This window comes from Maylandia zebra, linkage group LG9 (genome assembly GCF_041146795.1).
Source record: "Maylandia zebra isolate NMK-2024a linkage group LG9, Mzebra_GT3a, whole genome shotgun sequence".
NCBI lineage: Eukaryota > Metazoa > Chordata > Actinopteri > Cichliformes > Cichlidae > Maylandia > Maylandia zebra.
Genome location: NC_135175.1, coordinates 35,595,304 through 35,615,019, shown reverse-complemented (window position 1 = coordinate 35,615,019; position 19,716 = coordinate 35,595,304). Strand labels below are relative to the sequence as shown.

Below are 19,716 nucleotides of genomic sequence, written 5' to 3'. Positions count from 1 at the left end.
TAAGATATTAAAGGACCCAGGATGCAGCACAACTGAGGTGAGGAAGCTTTATTGACAGTGAGATAACAAACAAAGGCGAGGGTGGCAAAAAACAGAACAGCGAGTAACCTAAACTGGGAAAAGCTAAACAAAAACAGACCTGAAACAGACGGAGGCACGGCTGGGAGTAATTGGACATAACGGGACAAGGGAAGTGAAACTAGAAACACTGACGAGAGACACAGACCTACAAAATAAAACAGGAACTCACACATGCAAAGACACAGACTAAGAAATCCGGACTTGACACAGGAATACACAGGCAGAAAAGCCTAAATACTAAACTGGGGAAGAACAGAACCAAAACCCAAAGAAAGAGAAAACCAGAACCAAAATACATCACAATAATAGAAAACACAAAACGCTGGGTCAAAAGACCCAGGGCCATGACATTCTTACAGAAAGTGAGCAATGACAGAGAACTCACGTTTTTATGCACTGGTGGGATTGAGAGCCCTCTCCTATTTACTAAACTGGCACTTTAACCAAACCAGCCATAAACATTGTCACAGCTGGTTGTGGCTAAGCAGTAGTCTAAAAAGGAAGGATTAAGCCTAGCTTAAGCTGCAACTGGGAAAACAGTCAAGGTTACACCTGAAGGACTCAACATTTGAATGTTTCAGATGATCAAAAAGGAAAGAAATATGACAAAGGTTACCTGGGTCAGTGGAAAATAGTCTGTAAATGGTTTCATTTGTTAAGGGTAAAAAGGTATGAAAAACAACCTGACCATGTATGGAAGCCGGCTGAAAGACCTCACACAGCAGCACATCATGATACGATCAAAAGAAACAGCAGAGAAACAAAGTCACTGACATCAGTATGAAAAGGTTACAGAGTCATTTCTAAGGCTTTGGGACTCAAGCGAACTACGAGCCATTATCCACACTACAGGAAAAATGGAAGAGTACTCAAGCCTCCCAGGAGCAAGTGGCTGACTAGAAATACTGCAAGAGTGCATCGATGACTAATCCAGGAGGTCACTGAAGAACCCAGATCATCATCTAAAGACCTGCAGGCCTTACTTAGCTTAGATAAGGTCAGAGGTCATGATTCAGCAATAAGAGATTCAATGGGGGGAGAGATTCAACAACAGAAAGGCTCATCTCACATCTAACAACAAACATCTGGATGATGTTTGTTGGTAAATGAGACGGAAGCTGTAGTTTTTCGAGAGATTTGAGTCCCGTTACACGTGGCATTAAAAGAAGATCACAGGAACAGCCTGACACAGTGGTGGTGGTGTGACGTCTTCCCAAGAACACCTCATACCAAAAAACGATTCCAGGAAGGATTCTTGTATATGTGGAACCCTCTAACCAAGTAACTGAGCTGAGTCGACACAAGAGGAAAAGAAGCACAACTGCATGATACACAGAAGTGCTGGCTCACTAATCAGCTGCTAGAGACCACTGAACCATCCGAGTTTTACTTCTTTACAGATGAGCATCCAGACCAGGACAGAGAGGAAATCTGACATAACTGAGTCAATGAAACCACAAAAAGATCAAACTGTTTAAGGTGGTAATACACCAAAGTACAGCCCAGACCCAGATCAGCTTGACTTTTTATCTTTTTCTTGGATATAAAGTCACATCAGTGGTCGTTTCACATCCTGTTGATGGCTTTAGTTCATATTGAAGGTTTTCAAAATCAATGGGTGTGAAATGTTTTGATTTGTCACACTGGTCACAGCTGTAGTTTCCCCTCCATGTATGTACGTTCATGTTTGTTACAACTTCCTGACAGCGAGACACTTTTCTCCCAGTTTCTGCATTTGTATGGTTTCTCTCCTGTGTGGACTCTTCCATGCACTTTAAGATGATCCGCAGTGGTGAATGAGAGATGGTTTTTGACCCCATGTGACAGAGTTAATTTTGGTTTAATTCACTTGGTTTAGGGAAGCCTCTCCCATATTCTTTGCAGTAGTTCGTTTTGTCTCCAGTGTGTCTGAGTTGATGTTGTTTAGGTTCTCTTGATGATTGAAAGTTTTTTCACAAAAGTCACAGAGAAACTCTTTCCCACTACCACAGTGACGACAGGGTTGAGAACTGGATCAGTCTGTGTCGCTCTGCTTCTAAACAAAGACACAAAGACAGTGGAAGTCAGGGAATTCTCTCAACATTTTTATTTTTAATGGCGCCTGAAATAAGGAGTATCTGTGCCAGTGTCCAATTATATCTTACTGTTTACATTATAACACTCAGCTTACTGGGCAACATTAAGTCTTCATTTGTAGGTAATCTACTTAATGGGAAGACTGGTGATTAAACCCCTGGATGCTCTACTCTGCATCCCACAAGATACTGACTCCAACCTGCTCTCCGATGCATCCATTGGAGTGTGAATGTTAGATAGAGAGAAAGGGGAGGAGCTTTTAAAACTTTTAAGCTTTGAAATTAAACTTCATTCATATAAAATTGTAAAACTGTTAAAAGAAAAATACATACCTCACAGTAACTGCACTTTTAGAGTTTCTTTCTGCTGTGAATCTTTTGGTGTGATTTGAGGTAACGTGGAGATTTAAAAGTTTTCTCACAGAGGTCACATTTATAAGGTCTCTCCTCAGTGTGGGTAAACATGTGGTGCTGTAAGTTTTTGTATGTCACAAAAGCTTTACCACACTGATCACAGCAGTAAACATCATTTTTGGTGTGAATGCGTAGGTGAATGTTTCGGCTGAGTAGCCAGCGGAAAGTTTTTCCACAAATGTGACAGCTGTACGCTTTAACTCCACTGTGGACGAGTTGGTGTGTTTTTAAGCTTGCAGACTGGTTAAAAGACTTTCCACACAAGTCACAGCTGTACGCTTTAACTCCACTGTGGATGAGTTGGTGTGTTTTTAAACTTCCAGACTGGTTAAAAGACTTTCCACACAAGTCACAGCTGTACGCTTTAACTCCACTGTGGACGAGTTGGTGTGTTTTTAAACTTCCAGACTGGTTAAAAGACTTTCCACACAACTCACAGCTGTATGGTTTAACTCCACTGTGGACGAGTTGGTGAGTTTTTAAGTTTCCAGGATGGTTAAAAGACTTTCCACACAACTCACAGCTGTATGCTTTAACTCCACTGTGGACGAGTTGGTGTTTTTTTAAACTTCCAGCCAGGGTAAAAGACTTTCCACACAAGTCACAGCTGTGCGCTTTAACTCCACTGTGTATGAGTTGGTGTGTTTTTAAATTTCCAGACTGGTTAAAAGACTTTCCACACAAGTCACAGCTGTACGCTTTAACTCCGCTGTGTATGAGTTGGTGAGTTTTTAAGTTTCCAGGACGGTTAAAAGACTTTCCACACAACTCACAGCTGTATGCTTTAACTCCACTGTGGATGAGTTGGTGTCTTTCTAAGTTTCCCGAACGGTGAAAAGACTGTCCACACAACCCACAGCTGTACGCTTTAACTCCACTGTGGATGAGTTCGTGTCTTTTTAAGTGTCCAGCCTGGGTAAAAGACTGTCCACACAACCCACAGGTGTACGCTTTAACTCCACTGTGGATGAGTTGGTGTTGTTTTAAGCTTTCAGCCAAGGTAAATGATTTTCCACACAAATCACAGTTGTATGGTTTAACTCCACTGTGCATGATTTGGTGTCTTTTAAAGCTTCCAGCATGGGTAAAAGACTTTCCACACAAGTCACAGCTATATGCTTTAACTCCACTGTGGATGAGTTGGTGTGTCTTTAAGTGTCCAGCCTGGGTAAAAGACTGTCCACACAACTCACAGCTGTGCGCTTTAACTCCACTGTGTATGAGTTGGTGTGTTTTTAAATTTCCAGACTGGTTAAAAGACTTTCCACACTCATCACAACTGTATGTTTTCTCTTCCTTTCTTCTGTGAGGTTTGTCAGCCTCCTGAGAGCGCTGACTTCTCGCTCCATGTTGGTCCTGCAGTGAAAGAGAAACAAACAGAGGCAGTGAGTGAAATGCAGTCGTGGAATAAACTCAACCTTCAAATTTCCTCTATTAACAGTAGTTTTAAACCAAAGGCTGAAGTAGTTCCTTGTGCTTTTGTGCTGAGGTGTTTTTTCTTTTATCAAACTGTTCTCCCACTAGGAGCTCAGTCTGAGTGGAGTTTTTTTTCTCCTCCTCTTACCTCATGTAGTGTATTTTCGTTGTTTTTTTTCCTATCAGCCTACCTTCTGACATGTCTGCCCAATGTGATGTTTGTGTAAAGTTGGTCAGAAGGTTCCTTTGTGAGTGCGCATGCGCCATTAGCGTGCTGCCTGCTGTAACCCCTAATTTCCCTCGGGATGAATAAAGTATTCTGATTCTGATTCTGATTTCAGTCAATACACTCGGTACAACACACGTGGTATGGGATATCATGCCCTCACGTGTCCTGGCCGAGGAAACCTTTATTCACGCCTTTAAGGCAGATTATCTGTGATGACGTGTGCACAGCCCCAATGTGCCGCCACTGCTTCGGCAGTCAGCCCCTGATTCACTGTGCAGCTAAGAAGCTGCAGGTGGACTAGCCCTCTCCTCTGCCAGCTCAGAAGCTGTCGCAGTTCACAGGCTTTTTCCTCCAACTGGACCCCGCAATATCTAAAAACTGCCTTCCTATGTTCCCAAACTTTGTCTGAGAGCTAAGTGCATCATGTGGCAAACCTCTGTCTACCTGCATCACTGTACCCAGCTATGAACAGTACATGACGTTGGACAGCACCGACAAAACTGGCTTAGCTAACCCACTCCTTATGGAGCTGTCTCTGGTCGCTTACCTGGCCCCATCCAATCCAATTTTATTTATAAAGCACTTTAAAATACCCAGCACAGGAACAAAGTGCCGTACAGAAAATAAGTTAAAACAATAGAATAACAGAAAGCAGCGAAATAAATAAATAAAACATAAAATTAAAACAGCCCTATATTAAAACAAAAACAAGATAAAACAGCATCGAATCACCTAAAAACAACTAAAATAAAAATAAAAACCAACATCTCACGTGGTGTCAAAGGTCAGGGTAAAGAGGTGGGTTTTCAAGAGTGACTTAAAAACAGATAAAGAAGTGGCCTGTCTAATCTCTAAAGGAAGCTCGTTCCACAGTTTTGGAGCTGCTACAGCAAAAGCACGATCTCCTCTAAGTTTACGCCCAGTCCTGGGTATCTTCAGGAGCAGCTGATCAGCTGACCTGAGAGAGCGGGTGGGTGTATAAGGCTGTAGCAGCTCAGAGAGATAAGATGGAGCTAGGCCATGGAGAGTTTTAAAAGTAAATAAAAGAATTTTAAAATGAATCCTAAAAGAAATGGGCAGCCAGTGACGTGAAGCTAAAACAGGGGAAATGTGCTCAAACTTTCGAGTGCCAGTTAAAAGACGAGCTGCGGCATTTTGCACCCTCTGTAGATGACTGATATATGATGCGCTCACCTCAATATAAAGTGCATTACAGTAATCCAGCCGAGTGCTAACAAAGGCGTGGATCACTGTCTCAAAGTACTGCCGTGAAAGAATTGGCTTTATTTTTGCCAGCTGCCTGAGGTGAAAGAAGCTAGATTTTACCACGGCCTTAATTTGACTGTCAAGCTTCAGTTCACAGTCCGCTTTGACCCCCAGGTTTGTGACAGTTGGCTTAACATACTGTGCCAGGGAATTTACATACACATTGGGGGTCTCAGTGGGGCTGCCAAAAACCATCACCTCGGTCTTTTTATCATTGAATTTTAAAAAGTTAACAGACATCCAAGTCTTAATGTCATCGAGACACTGAAGTAATGGCTGTGTAAGGTATCTGCCTTTTTTCTTTAGAGGGACATAGATCTGACAGTCATCAGCATAAAAGTGGAAAGGAATGCTGTGCTTTCTCAGTACAGAACCAAGAGGAAGCAGATATAAAGAGAAGAGGAGGGGGCCTAGAACTGAGCCCTGTGGGACACCACACAAGAGGGGAGCGGAGGACGACACATAGTCACCGAGGCTGACACAAAAAAGTTCGCCCCGCCAAGTAGGACCTGAACCACTCCAGTGCTGTGCCCTGTGGGGATGAACAGAAAAGTATTTGACCAGCATAATATAATCTGCAGTATGATCATTGCTTTAACAATGTAACAGATAGCTTTAAGATGGCCTTAAGATGTTTATGATGATGTTAACTTTGTATTTCAGGTGCAGTTATAACTATTTTATACATATTGCATATCTGTGCTTATTTGAGTTGATGTTCAGGTTCATTAATGGTTTTGAGCTTCATCTAGTGAGAGTGTCTAGGTGATACATGCTGAGGGAAAACTAGAACATAGAAGGAATTGCAATACATGCTTACAAAACACTTATATCAGGTCATTTTATATTAAGGTTTTAGTAGAGGTTCTTGGTTAAAACATTTATTTAGTAGAAGACATACACATAGTCTCAGTGAGCCTCTGTCCTGGTGAAAGGTCAGAAGTGCAACAGGTGAATTGAGAAAGAGCATTTGAGGACGAGACACAGACAGTAGGAGGTGAAGAGGTGACACAAAGAGCATGTGAGGTCAACACGTACACACACATTAGTTAAGATTTATTTAGAGGAGAGATTAGTTAGGTCTAGACAAGAAAGAGGAACAATTCATTTTAAGACAAGAACGGAAAGTACCAAGCCATGAAAATAGAAGATGATTTTCTGGGTGAAAAGTCATGATGATGTTGATCTGATCTATGTATAAAATGTACCGGTGACGCATGAAGGGGCGTCAGTAAACAAACCCTGATGTTATAAAATAATTGTTTGTGCCTTAGTAAGTCGAAGATCAATTGCTGTTTTCAGTGATCTTCCCACGTGTGAATTAAAATCTTCGTTTGACTTCACCCGGCCGGACCAGTGTGGTTATTTTTCGATCACCTCTTGTACCCTTTCTCAATTCTTGAATCTTAACAGCCCCTAATGCCCACCCAGTGCTCCAAACGAGAGAATAAAATGGCATAATCCACGGTATCAAACACAGCTGTCAAATCTAAAAGCACAAGAACAACACAGTCCCCAGCATCAGTCGCTAAAAATATGTCATTAAAAACTTTTAAAAGGGCTGATTCAGTGCTATGAAAGGCTTTAAAACCAGATTGGAAAACCTCTAACACATTTTGCTTTTCCAGGAAGGCCATTATTTGGCTGTAAACTACCTTTTCAAGAATTTTGGAAAGAAAAGGTAGTTTGGAGATAGGCCTGTAATTTGCAAGAACTGTAGGATCAAGAGCAGGTTTTTTAATCAGGGGTTTGACTACTGCATGTTTAAAATCTTTAGGGACGACACCTGACGACAGTCAGACTATGGTTTACCAGCTCAAGAACCAAAGGACCAACTGTAGGTAACACCTCTTTTAAAAGTTGAGGAGGGACAGCATCATTTGGAGACCCTACAGACTTAAAACGACCAACAGTCTCCTTTAAAAAGGAAAGAGTCACATGCTCAAACCTGTCAAAGACAGCAGAGGAGGAAACAGAGACTGAGAGGTCACGAGCACAAGGAGAGACTTGATGAAAAGCGTTCAGCAGTGGAGGAGTTAAAAACACGACAGTGCTGAGCAGCAGCGTGAGGTTTAACTGAGGCACAGGCAAGAGGAACTTCAAACATCACAGGACTGTGGTCATAAAACACAGCATCACAAATCTATGTTAAAAACAGAAAAGCCATGATATAAAACAAGATCAAGTGTGTGTCCACGTTCACGTGTGGGACCTGTCACACATTGCACCAGATTAAACGAATCAATAAGGTTTAAAAAGCCCTTCGCCATGGGCATATCAGGACAACAGTCGTGAATATTAAAATCCCCAACAATACCAACACGATCATATTTTGGCAGGAATTCAGCCAAGAAGTCAGCAAAGTCAACACAAAGTCCTTATTGTATTTTGGAGGCCGATAAACCACCGCACACAACACTGTGTGAGAGCAGCCCAACTCAAACAGACAGTTCAAAGATGGTGAACGACGGGGTTGATAGCTTCTTACATTTAAAATGACTTTTAAAGATCGTAGCTATTCCTCCTCCTCGGCCCAACATACGTGGGGAATTAGAATAACAGCAATCGCCAGGTAGAAGATCTGAGAAGAGGCTGCACTCCCCAGCGCTCAGCCACGTCTTGCACACACAGAGAAAATCCAGTCCTCGGGATGTGAAGAAATCCTTCAGGATAAACGTTTTGTTCGCTAGGGACCTAGCATTTACCAGGCCAATTCTGGCGGTAAGCGGCGGATCCCCGTCGCTAACCGTCCTAGAAGCCCGACACAGAGGCCACAGGTTCCGCAGATTCACACCACGCCGGCGGGACTGGAACATCCCATCCAGGCAGATGACAGGTACCAGCCAGGTACAGACAGGTTCCAACGATCGCCGAGAGAAACAGAAGTTTGGCACCGCTCCTTGTTTTCTGGATAAGGGCTTAAGAGAATACCTTAAAGAAGCTTTCAGCTTCACCAGGAAGCCAGCCCTTCGACCCCGGCATCAGCACTTTTGCCGGAGTGGTGGATCTGGAACACGGCACAGGTGAGCCGGGATCTCCGATATTAGCGGGGGCAAAGTTTTATGTCCAGCTTGGTTCCACTTTGCCCAGCCTTTGGCAGAAGGTCGGAGATCCAGTACGGTTAGGCGATCATACACCAAGAGAGAGTTGGCATTTATTACAATAGTCAATAAAATCAAAACAAACAAACAACACTGGCAGTGATAGACAGCAAGCCACATGCACCGGCGCCATCTTTTTTTAAGGTTAAAAAGGTTAAGTCGGTGCGGCGCCACCGACTTAACCATGGAGTCGGCATCACATCATTCATGCTTTTCGGCATCATACCATTCATGCTTTTCTTCAAAGATGGCCTGGAGATCGAAAAATGGAATTACATCTGCTGTTCACCTGACTGCTGCTTCCAAAATGGCCTACAAAGCAGACTGGAGGAGCACTACCTTGCATCATGCCTGAACAGAAACATTGTCCAATTTCTTAAATATTCACATTACGGCCCACAGAACCGCTCCCAAACCTGGGGGGTGAATCAAACATGATTAGTCACCAAATACAGTTTTTAACCTTTTCTTTTTTGGCTTTTGCAGTGTTTGATTTTTGTCCCAGGATTGGTCCAGTTTTTGTGATTGAAACAAAAAGGCTTGGACAGCGAGCACAGCTCTGACTGGCTGAAAGAAGACGTTTGTTTTCCTTCTGACTGAATACTGTTTTAACAACAATCCATACAGGTTGGCATCACCAGACCCCTTTGAGTTTGGGTTTGTGGTTGCATTAAATAAGATTCCATCTACAAAAAAGACTTACGGTTTAATTTGAAAATGAATAAAAACGAGTACAAAAAAAAAAAAAAAAAAAAAAAAACCTCGTCTGGATTATTTTCTGTTCAGCAGCTCTGATGAAAGATTTTTAATTTTGTGATTATGCTTAAGTTGTAGCTTCATTTAAAGGAAGAAGAGGTTGTGAATTGGAGCCAACACAGGGAGAGAGAAATTGAAGCCATATGTGTAAAAGGAATGTGGTGACATCCGGTTTTAAATGGACAGACTGGCGCTCCCCCTCTCTTTCTCCTTTTAAGGAGTTCCATACATGACACTCCTACTGCTGTGGAGACTTGCTTTAAGTATAAATAAAGGACGTTCAGGATGCCCTGGGCGCTTTTTCTGTGTCTCATCTGTTGTGCACATCAGTGCAAAGCAGATCGGATCGTTGACTGCCCATGCGCATGTAAAAAATAGATATCTGAGTTGTGAGTTTCTTTATCTTCTAAATAATTTTCTCTTCACAAGCTCATTGCTGAGTAACATTTCAGACACTGAGATTCATCCTATAGCTGTCAGCGATCATGCTCCTGTATCTTTAACACTAATACAGAAGAATAATACTACACCAAGTAAAAACTGGAGATTTAATACATCACTGCTCAAAGACGAAGAGTTTATCAAATACTTTAAAAAAGAATGGACTCTATATTTAGGCTTTAATGACATTCCTGGAACATCAGCATCTGTCCTCTGGGAAGCAGGGAAAGCCATGATGAGAGGTAAAATAATTTCTTTCTCATCACATAAGAAAGAAGAAAACAAAAATATTCAGGAACTAGAAAAAAAAACATCAAAAAACATCAAATTCTTAGAAAAAGCCTATGTGTCACACCAAGATCAAGAAATATTAAACAAAATACGCAAAACAAAACTAGAATTAAAAGAAATTATTAATAAAAAGACGAAAATCTTAGTACAAAGACTTTGCCTGCAAAATTATGAATACGATAACAAATCCGGACAATTTCTTGCTAACCAGTTAAAAATCAATAAAGAAAAAACAACTATATGTGCCGTTAAAGATTTATCTGAGAATACAATATATGATCTTAAAAAAATAAACATATTTTTTAGGGATTTCTATGAAACTTTATATACACCACAAATAAACCCATCTAAAAATGAAATCGATCAATTTCTCGACAACATAACTCTTCCAAAATTATTAGACACCCAAGCAATGGCACTGGATTCGTCACTGATGCCAGGTGAACTCCAGGAAGCTCTGATAAGTATGCCAAATAATAAGGCTCCAGGTCCAGACGGCTTTCCAATAGATTTTTACAAAGAATTCTGGGCGATTCTGGTACCAGTTTTTCACAGGATGTTGCAGGAAATCAAAGAAAATGGTAGACTACCACCAAATATGAACTCTGCAAATATCAGTCTCTTACTAAAACCAGGCAAAGACCCTGTATTTCCCTCAAGCTATAAAACTGGTTAAAAATATTATATAATTCCCCAACAGCTTGTGTCAGAACAAATGACCAAACAAACATCCTCCAGCTTCTGTCTCCTGAGGGGCACCAGACAGGGATGCCCACTCTCCCCTTCACTGTTTGCAATTTTTATTGAGCCACTAGCAGCAGCAATTAGAAAGGCTACAACAATTAAGGGCATAAAATGTAAGAATGTAGAACATAAAATCAGCCTTTATGCGGATGATGTGTTACTTTTTCTCCAAAACTCACAAACCAATCTCTCTGGGGTAATTGCATTGATAAATTCTTTCTCAAGTGTCTCCGATTATTCAATTAACTGGTCAAAATCAACAGTCCTTCCGATTAATTGCTCCTTCCATAATTCTTCTCCTTCCCCACTGCAATCTGGAAATATAAAATATTTAGGTATTAATGTCTCTCCTAAACTTTCAGAATTAACTAAATTAAACCACATCCCACTTTTAACCCTTTAAGACCTACCATAGAACCAAGTCCGCCAGAGCATATATTATAGTTTTACATGCTGTAGTGCCATTTTTGGGAGTATTTCAAGTTGCTATACATCAATACAACCATTATAGCCCAAATTTTAATAATATGTATGCATTAAGTGCATAGTAATTACATAAATTGCAAAAAAGTACAATAAACTACAAAAAAATTGAAAATCGTTTTTTTAACATATATTTCTAGTTAGAGAAATTTAAGAGGCATATCCCTCAAAACTGTAAATGCAAAAAAGTTGCACAAACTAGTTTCCCACCACAGGAAATTAATTTTGAGTGTCTTCTTAGTTTTATTTTTGAAATACACCAATTTTCATATACTGTAGGAAAAACGAAAATAAATATTATAATGCAAATTTGCAAAGAAAACAGCATATGCATCAAAATAAACTATTTCCAGCAGTGCAATATGAGTCCTAAGCATCCCAGAAATGACACAGAAAGTCATAAAGTCAAATATAACTTTTAAAAACACCAGTATAGGCTCATGAGGCCCTGATGGCAAAAAACTACATTTCCGCAAAATGACGTCACTTCTGGTTTCGGGCAGGTCATGGCGGACATGGGATAGTTCACGCTGATGGACGTAGGAAGTGTTATGAACAGCTCATCGGATCGGCAAAGCGTGTTTCTGAAATATTTTGTTTTTGGTGCTGCAAGCGCTTTTTATGCAGTTTTTGCAAAGCTATATGTGGAAGGAAACTGTGACCTAGGACAAGCTGATGGCATAAGATGTAAGTACAATTCCTCCGGTTTCATATGCAAAAAAAATTATTGCGCTAGCTTACTTGGTTGCAGAGCTACCGGGATTTATAAATAGTTACGCAAAATGGAGCGTGTTCACTCCGACCGGCTTTAAAGGGTTAAAGACAGTAGAAGTTGATCTGGCTAGATGGAAATCTTTACCCATATCACTCATGGGAAGGGTCGCCGCTATAACAATGATGGTCTTGCCAAAAATAAACTATTTATTTTCAATGATCCCAAATAAGCCATCACAAGATTGGTTCAGATCTCTAGACTCGTATATTTCTAAATTCCTTTGGAAAGATAAACCCCCACGTATCAGCTTAAAAACACTGCAAAAGACCAAGGATAAAGGAGGATTAGATCTGCCTAACTTTAATCACTATTTTTTAGCCAACAGGCTTCAGTTCACCTCTAGATGGTTTAAACACACCCTCTTAGATGAACCTTGGATAGATGTAGAACAGGCCCTATGTAATAACCTAGAAATTTCAGACCTACCATTTATCAGCTCAAACATCAAACGACATGAATGCTTTAAAAGCGTCAGCATCAGCTCTTCTCTGACAGCATGGTGGGAGTTTCTAAAAAGGACAGAGTCTTCATTAATCCCATGCAAACGTACACCTATCTGGAACAATCCGGACATATTACAAAACTTTACTTACAAACACTTTCTAAAGTAGATGAATCAATATCCCTTCCTACTGCAAAATGGGAAGCAGATTTATCGATCAGCTTAGACCCAAACCTTTGGTCTCAGATATGCTTAAAAACCTTTCAATGGATCAGAAATCCCAGTTTCCAATTAATACAACACAAAATATTACACAGAGTGCGCTATACTGGTCATAGGATGTTCAAGATGGGCTATACGCCTTCCAACAACTGCTCACACTGCACAGCAAATACACCGGACAATTACATCCACGCTCTTTGGTTCTGTCCACCAGTTCAGACGTTTTGGCGTGAGATATGTGAAGACTTATCAAAGTGTCTGAAATGTAACATTCCAGCCTCCCCATTAGTATGCTTGCTGGGCAACTTGGATGAGGTCACTGCAGAAATAAACACAGCCCACGTTGTTTTTACGGCCCTATGCATAGCCAAGAAAATGGTCCTCATTAACTGGAAAAATAAAAATAATCTTAATTCTAACCAATATAAAAACCATCTAATAGATCACATTCGTCTTGAAGAGATGGGGGAGGGTCTGTGCTGGCGGACGTTGGTTACTGGTCTGGTAGCCTGGGTCCGGGACGGGCGTGGAGGCTTGGGGGTGCTCCGTCCCCCGGTCTGGGGTGCTTGCTGGGCCTTGGGGGCTTGGGTCCTGGCTGTTGTGTCGCCAGAGCTGTGGGCGGGTGGGTGCAGGGGGGCTCAGCCCCAGTGCAGGGGACCTCTGGTGCATCGGCCCAACTAGGGGGCTCTCTAACTGGTGGGGAGGCTGTTATATCTTTGCAGGTGGTCTCCTCTCTATAGGAGCTCACTCTGCACGTGGGGGGAGCGATATAAGAGAGGTGGAGAATGAACTCAACCTGGGTGTCTATTGTCTTGTGTAGTTTGGGAGATGACTGGATGATGGGGTGGGTGCAGTTTTCTCTGGGATGGAGTCGAGTGGGCTTCCCCGGACTCTGTGGGGCTGGGCGGTGCTGCTGCTGCGGGCCCGGATGGGCCTGGGCCCCCTTGCCCTGGTGGGTTCCAGAGTGTGGGGGTGCCTACTGGGCTCAGCGGGGGAGCTGGCCCCAGGGAGGGGCCGCTTGCCCCTCCCTTTCTTCCCTCCCCATCCTAAGCTGCCTCCCTATTCCCGCTCTACCACACCCACCCACACACGCAGGGCTTGGAGTGCAGGTATCTCACCAAGGTGCAGGGGAGGCACTCCCCCTCTGTCCCCTTCTGGCCGCCTATGCCTCAATTTTATTCTGCAACCTAGACATCCACATTACTCACACTCTCACATAACACATACATATAGCGCCTTGGGGGTGGGCACGTTTTATAGCATCCAAAGGATGGTCTGTGTATTCCAACCCACCTCTGGTGCTGTTGCCCTACCCTCAATTTTAAATGCATATAGACACTAAGGGTTTTCGGGAAGAGCCGTGCTGCTCTCTGAGAGGAAGCTAGTACCATGCTCTCCTGTGTTTTAAATGCAATTTAGAACAGCACACAGCAACACTACATATGAGTGGGCTTAGGGAGGTGTTGGGTCTTCACTCACCCCGGTTCTGTTAGACGTCAGGGCTGGGGCGCTGGGAGGAGGTGCTGGCCGTCAGATTGGGGTCTGGGATGCGGGGCCTCCCTACTACTGCAGATAAGGAGGTGGTACGCTTGCCTCCACCCCAGAGAGAAGGGTTACATCTCCTGGGTTTAGGTGCGGCTTGCCCCTCTGGGGGCGGGGGTACCTGGACCTGTGATATAGAGTATGTTTGGGGAGTGTGACTGTCTGTGCAGTGTCTATTTGTGTCTGTCTACACGTTGGGTGAGTGCCGAGTATTTGGTTGTGCACATGGGGTAGGAATGCACGTTTGTATCTGCGTGCGCCTGTTCGTCTGTGTCTATATGTCAGGTTGGGTCTTAGACTCAACCTCTCTGGGTACATCTCAGGCCCTCCTAAGTATGGAGGGCTATCTCCCCTCACCACACTCCCTGCCGGTGGCTGATGCCCTCAGACGTTGGTGTGTTGGTGGTCCTTGTCGTCTGGGGCTGGGCGCTCATGTATGTACCGGCTCACTCCTGGTGGCCGATTGGCGGGGCCTGGTGCCTGTGGCCCGGCTGGGCTCCTTCCGGGGGATGGGATGCCCTCAGGCCTCTGCCCTCTGGGCCTGAAGCTCGGTCCTCTCTGCCGCAGCTGGCTGCCGGCAGAGCCCGCGGGCACGCCACTGCAACCCCCTCTGGCCTCTGCTCCGTAGCTGCTGGGTGACCTCTCGTTTGGGGCTCTACTCAGCTCTTCCCAGGAGGGTGGCACGGTTCCCCCCCTTTTGGTGGTCCTCCTTGGGTCCTTGTACTCTGGGGCCTCTGGATATCTGGGGCCTGGACCTCCTCCATACCTGCTTCATACCCTGGGGGACGGCGCTATGGCTCCCCACACTTCCTAGCAGATCGTTACATGGAGAAACCTTTGGAATACAAGCATGCTGATCCACACAGCTATGCACACAGGTGTACACACCGGTGTTCACAGACACGGACTACACCTTTCTTTCCTGCTGCCTCAATGCACATTGTGCGCTGTCTATCTTGCATGCTGCACAATTTTTTTTTCTCCATACAGGTGATCCAGGTGTTTTGTTTGTTTTTCTTTTGTTTTTCTTTCTTTTCTTTCTGAGCAACACCCAGGAGGAAACACAGAAAGCGGTGTGATAGGATGCAGAAGCAGGGTAAGCATAGAGGAGCTAATGCGAGGCTAGCTGCTAACCAATACAAGCCAGACGTACGGACACAGTTGCCGGCCAATGTCTGCTCCCTTGACAACAATATCAGACTGTGGAGCGCTTCTCAACACAGTGTGAGGAACGATGCTTTGGCAGGGCTTCCAACACATTACGTACTACAAGCCCCCTCCCCCAATGACAAGGGACACCAATTGTGAGTAAATGCCTCGAGCGGCTGGTCTTGGTTGTGCACAGTCTCCAAATAGACCTGGTTCCCCTTCAGTTTGCATACAGGACCAACCGATCTACAGAAGGTGACCTCTCTCTACCACACTCCATGTTATGCTGTCACACCTGGAGAGGAAGAACACCCCTCTGCCAGAGTCCTTTTCATCGACTTCAGCTCAGCTTTTAACACGATCATTCTGCAGCAGTTGGAAAAGCTGATGCTATCAGGCGTGGACCCTGCAACCTGCAAATGGGTTTTCAGCTTCTTGAAAAGCGGCAACAGACAGTCAAGGTGGGCAGCCACACATCAAAGACCATCTTGTTGAGCACAGACTTTCCTCTGGGGGGTGTCCTGAGCCCGTTGCTGTTCAGTCTGCTCACACATTACTGTAAGCCAGACTCAGTGCTAATCATATTGTTGAAATTTGCAGACAACAACTGTGGTTGGTCTCATCACTGACAACGACCACTTATAGAATAGATGTGGAGCAGCTTGAAGTGTGGTGTAGATCCCGTAATCTCACCAACAATGTGGACAAAACAAAAGAGATGGTGATCGATTTCAGGAAGTCTGGCAGAGATCACCACACAGACTTCACCATAGAGGGTGCTGCTGTGGAGAGGGTCAGCAGTGTTAAGTTCCTGGGTGTGCACCTTGCTGATGACCCGTCCTTCTTCATTAATACAACAGCAGTTATCAAAAAAAGCACAAAAGCGTCTGCACTCCCTTGGGAGACTCAGAAAAGCAGGACTGCACCCAATAACCATCCATTCAGCTATTAGCACAGCTATACTCTGATGCCTCCTATCCACACACACACAGCATACAATATACTCCCCAGATACACACACTACTTAATTTAATTAGCCCCTTCTGTGAAAGGGCTGATGCTACCTGTATGAGTGTGAGTATTTGGACTGGAGTTTGTTTATGAATTAAGATTTCATGTTATTTACCCCTTTTTATTGTTGTGATTTATTACTGCCTTTTTACTGTTTGTCAAACCATTTTTCTTTTTAGTTGTATTGATTATTGCACTGTAGATGCTGGTGAGAAACACTTTCATTTCAGCCTGGGTAATACCATACGAAATGACAAACTTCTTCTTGAATCCTTTTCAATCTTGACAAACAAGCATCAGCTGATGAAGTGCACAGTTTCAATAAAAGTGATAGGTTCTTCACCTTTTGTGTTGATGACATTTTTGTCCACTGTAGTGGCTGAGCTGAGTCCGAATGGTTGAAAATGTTCGTCTGGTGCTCCGTCAGACTCTTCTCCTCCTGCTGATCGGCTGGGACACAAAACAGATCTTTGTAACATCACAGTGAAACAAGAACAGAGGACGGAGTCTTGACTGATCAGGCCCCATCATAGCTTAGAGATCTCATAGCATCACAATATCCCATTAGAGCACTTTGCTCTCACACTGCAGGCTTACTTGCGGTTCCTACAGTATTTAGAAGCACAACAGGAAGCTGAGCTTTTGTCCTCATTTGTATGTCAGTGATATATTGCTTTCATTTTTGTAAAATTAATCATTTAAATTTTATGGACAACTTTAAAGTGGATCCCACCAGGTAGTAAAATCAAGAACACACACACACTTTCCTGTTATCACTTGAAATATCGAGGCTCAAATTGTGGTCATTGTTAAGTCAAATTGTTGAATGTTGTCATTGTGCTTCTTAAATTTGTAAAGTCTTGGTTCAAACTATAGGATCAAGACATTCCTATGTCTCCCTCCCCAGCCTCTCGAGGTTCTGGGAAGAGGCTGTAGTGTTTTATCATGAGCAAATCCCTTGTGAAGATTCTGTCTGATGTTGCTTCCTGCTTTTATGATCCTTTTGGTGAGGTCACACACACACACACACACACACACACACACACACACACACACACACACACACACACACACACTGCCTTGTGTTTGTAACCAACGGGGGGATGGGAGACAGATGTTCTGTCTTGATTTCGCTCTTCATGAGGAATAAGTCTCTAAACTAGCGGGGCCTGTGGGAACACAGACCCAACAGTCATAAATATTTTGTACTTGTTAATCAATGAACATTTTATTTTTGTGCATCTACAGATGAGAATTTGTCTATGTGTGTAAAAAATATTTACAAGTGTTACAAATTTTTCTGTTAATATCTGGTTACAGATACTGTTAGGATTTAAATACATATAGTCTTAATGCTTATTTGCAAAGTTGCAAAACTCAATGCACAAATACGCATTTGATTTACAAATACAAAATATTTATGACGACATTTGAGTCCATACAAATAGAAATGAGGCTGTAGAGGTTTGGTGCAGGCAGAAAAACAGCTGCAGGGACAATGAAAAGCCTTTTCTGCTCCAACTTCTCCCAGCATGCTGAGCTAATGATTAGTTGGTGTTTTTCTCCAAACACTCTCTCACTCTTCTCTCAACGTGTTCACAATAAACTGTGAACAGACACCGAGGAGAGCAGCAGAAGACCTCATTCAGGAGCTAAACTCAACATGAACTGAACTCACAGTAAAGTTAGCTCGGTGCTTACCTTTAGATGAGCCCACAAACCGAGAGAAACTCCGCGATGAAGCTGCAACTCTTTCCAAACACAGGAAACAGATCAGGGAGCAGAGACCCACGTGGTTCACGCTGATCTCAGCTACGATCCAGGAGACAAGGGTGGGCAGATCGATGCAGATATCGATCAGGACGTTGGTAGTGGTTTATGATCGATACTTTAGTTTTTTTCTTTCCTCTAAGGTCACTACTTCACTCCCGTTTCATGAAAAAGCAGCTCTCTCTGCTCGACTCCTCTCCTGCACACACTCTTTGCTCCGCCCCCTTCTTCCTGATTTGCTTTGATTCGTTACTGTGCGATCACGTGACTCAGATGCCCTGAGAAAACACATTTGGGCTGCAGACAGTGAGAAAGAGGAGCAGCATGTGCAGATATTGCACATCGGTAAATAAAAGCAGTAATGCGTGTAGGAATACTGTGGCAACACCACCAGTTTATAAAGACACGAAGGAGAGCAGCAAAAGAAACTCAGTGAGGAGGAGGGAGATCCCTCAGACTGGCCACTTCATTAGCTACACCTCTTCCACTACTCATTGGTTTGCATGGTTTTGAGACATAGATTAGAATTAATCATTTAATTTGAACTATCTCCTAGACTTGTCAAGCCATGCTTCGTTTGCTTTGTTGTTAATGAATAACGTTGTAGGCTCACCATAAGCTCACTGAAGGCTGAAGGTTGTAATCTCTGTTATATTTCACAGATGATGCACTGTAACTCGAACATAGTGTAAGGTAAATGTCTGTGAGCACATTGATGTAGCATCACTTTAAAAAGATTTGGACACAAGACAGATACAAAGACATGACTGAGGAGGTAGGAGGTAAACAAACATGAGGACACTAATCACAGCACACAGAGACAGACTGGATGAGAAGGGGAAGAAACAAACAAACCAGAAAATAAGAATGATAAGAATCCTGTGCAGCGCTTTGTGACCGCTTGTCTATGAAAAGCGCTTAATAAATACACTTTACCTGCGTCTGGGTACCCGGGGTTCTTGAATAGTTTATGGACATGTGTATATTTGGTGTTGCTGTTGTGGTGGCAGATTTCTTTTCTCATACATTAATCACATATTTAATCATATTACATTAGTTATAGTAATTCTCACTTTACTATAGTAAGAGCACTCCTGTCACTAGTTTACATGCATGTGGAAAGTTAACACAGTGAGGCCATTGTAATGGGCGACGTTAAACAGATAGTGGGACTCCTTCTGCTTATCAGGGATGTAAATCTTTAGGTGACGGCCAAGCAGAAAACAAGGTCATAATTCTCTCTGTGAGGGAGGAGGTATAGCCCCCCCGTGAGAGGGGCCAACATGTAAGAGTTCGTGGAATGTTCTTTGTCTGTGTGCCTGTATATAAGATGTAAGGGCGGTGGCCACAATTCAGAGATGGTGTTTCACTGGGATGCTCTCTCCACATTGCAATGTGTTTATTAAACCCACTTCAAATCAAGCTCACTGGGTGTGTTGCAGGTTATTGTTAAATTTTCCACGACACTGTCCCTTGTTTTTTCTTTGTTTTTCTTGTTTGTGGGTGTA

General features: G+C 43.1%; 1 protein-coding gene and 1 long non-coding RNA gene across 3 annotated transcripts in view; one reads left to right on the top strand and one right to left on the bottom strand.

The window, feature by feature from the left end:
- The window catches only part of LOC101471554 (uncharacterized), a 291,948-nt gene that overhangs the window by 151,040 nt on the left and 121,192 nt on the right, over positions 1-19,716 (top strand). The gene's annotated exons all lie outside the window — the stretch shown is intronic.
- LOC106675723 (uncharacterized) lies at positions 34-18,423 on the bottom strand. Its single transcript, XR_013100250.1, has 4 exons — positions 18,140-18,423; positions 16,782-16,888; positions 2,490-3,926; positions 34-2,116 (listed from the first exon to the last, which is right to left on the bottom strand). It is a non-coding gene; the product is annotated as an uncharacterized LOC106675723 (long non-coding RNA).